The following is a 2,115-nucleotide window of genomic DNA, read 5'->3' as shown; positions in this document are numbered from 1 at the left end:
AAAGCATTTGACAAAATTAAACATTCATTCATATAAAAACTCTCAGTAAACTGGGTATAGAGACAACATCCCTCAATAAAGACCATACATGACAAGTGCATAGCTAACATCATCCTCAATGGTGAAAAGCTGATAGCTTTTCCTCTAAGATCCGGGGCAAGATAAGGATGCCCGCTCTTGCCATTTTTATTCAAAAAAGTACTGGAAGTCCTAGTTACAGCAATCAGGTAACGAGAGAGAGAGAGAGAGAGAGAGAGAGAGAGAGAGAGAGAGAGAGAGAGGTTGATTATTTCCAGATGACATGATATTATACATAGAAAACCATAAAGACTCCAGCAAAAAAACTGTCAGAACTAATAGATAAATTCAGTAAAGTTGCAGGACACAAAATCAATATATAAAAATCAGTTGCATCTCTATACAACAAACTATTAGAAAGAGAAATTAGGAAAACAATTTGCAATTGCATTAAAAAGAATAAAATACTTGAGAAAAAATTTAACCAAGGAGGTGAAAGATCTCTACCCTGAAAACTATAAGACACTGATGAAAAAAACTGAAGACAACACACATAAATGAAAAGATATTCCATGCTCATGGATTGGAAGGATTAATACTGTTAACATGTCCTTACTACTGAAAGTAACTGACAGATTCAGTTCAATCCCTATCAAAGTTCCAATAGTATTTTTCACAGAAATATAAAAAAAAAATCCTAAAATTTGTATGAAACTACAAAAGTCTTCAAATAGAAAAGGCAATCTTGCGAAAGAACAAAAAAGCTGGAGGCATCACACTTCCTAATTTCAAGTAATATTACAAAGCTATAGTAATCAAAACACTATGGCAGTGGCATAAAAACAAATACATAGATCTATGGAAAAAATAGAGCCCAGAACTAGACCCACACATAAATGGTCAATTAATTTATGACAAAGTTGTCAAGAATATATAATGGGGAAAAGAAAGTCTGTTCAATAAATGGTTTTGGGAAAACTAGACAGCCAAATGCAAAAGAATGAGACTAGACCTTTGTCTTACACCAGTCACAAAAATCAACTCAAAATGCATTAAAGACTTGAATGTAAGACCTGAAACCATAACACTCCTAGAAGAAAATCTTTTAGGGTGTAAGCTCCGTGGCATTGCCCTTGGCAATAATTTTCTGGATTTGACACCAGAAGCAAAGTCAACAAAAGCAAAAATCAATGTGAGACTAAATCAAACTAAAAAAAATCTGCAAAACGAAGAAAACCATCAACGATGTCAAAAGACTACCTACCAAATGGGAGAGAATATTTGTAGTCCTGATATCTGATAAGGGGTTAATATCCAAAATACATAAAGGACTCATACAATTCAACAACAACAACAACAACAACAACAACAACAAAACAATGTGATTGAAAAATGAATAGAGGACTTAAGTAGACATTTTTTCCTAAAAGAGACATACAAATGGCCAATAGGTGCATGAAAAAGTGCTCAACATCATTAATCATTAGAGAAATGCAAATCAAAACCACAATGAGATATCACCTTACGCCTCTTAGAATGGCTTTCATCAAAAAGACAAGAGATAATAAATATTGGTGAGAATGTGGAAAAAGGAAACTGTGTGCATTGTCAGAATGTAAATTAGTATAGCCACTATGAAAAGGAGCATAAAAGTTCCTCAAAAAATTAAAAATAGAACTACCATATGATCCAGAAATCCCACTTCTGGGTATATACAGGCAAAGAAAATGAAAACAGGATATTAATGAGATATCTGCACTCCCATGTTCATTGCAGCATTATTCACAACAGCCAAGGAATGGAAACTTAAAAACGTGAGATAACTATATCACATTGTGATATATATTTCACTGTGTGCATACATAATAAATGTACCTTGAATGATTAAAGTCAAAGGACTATAAATGATAAAGAAAGAATAAGACACTATGGGAAAAGACCAGGCAGATTTAGAAAGAATTTCTAGAATTGAAAATAATATAGAATTTATACATATGTGTATATATGTATATGTACATACCATATATAGGTCATACATACATATTACATATATATATGTGTGCGTATATATATGTATGTGTGTGTGTGTGTGTGTGT

This window comes from Pteropus vampyrus, unplaced genomic scaffold (assembly GCF_000151845.1).
Source record: "Pteropus vampyrus isolate Shadow unplaced genomic scaffold, Pvam_2.0 Scaffold70, whole genome shotgun sequence".
Classification (NCBI taxonomy): Eukaryota; Metazoa; Chordata; class Mammalia; order Chiroptera; family Pteropodidae; genus Pteropus; species Pteropus vampyrus.
This window is presented reverse-complemented; position numbering follows the sequence as displayed.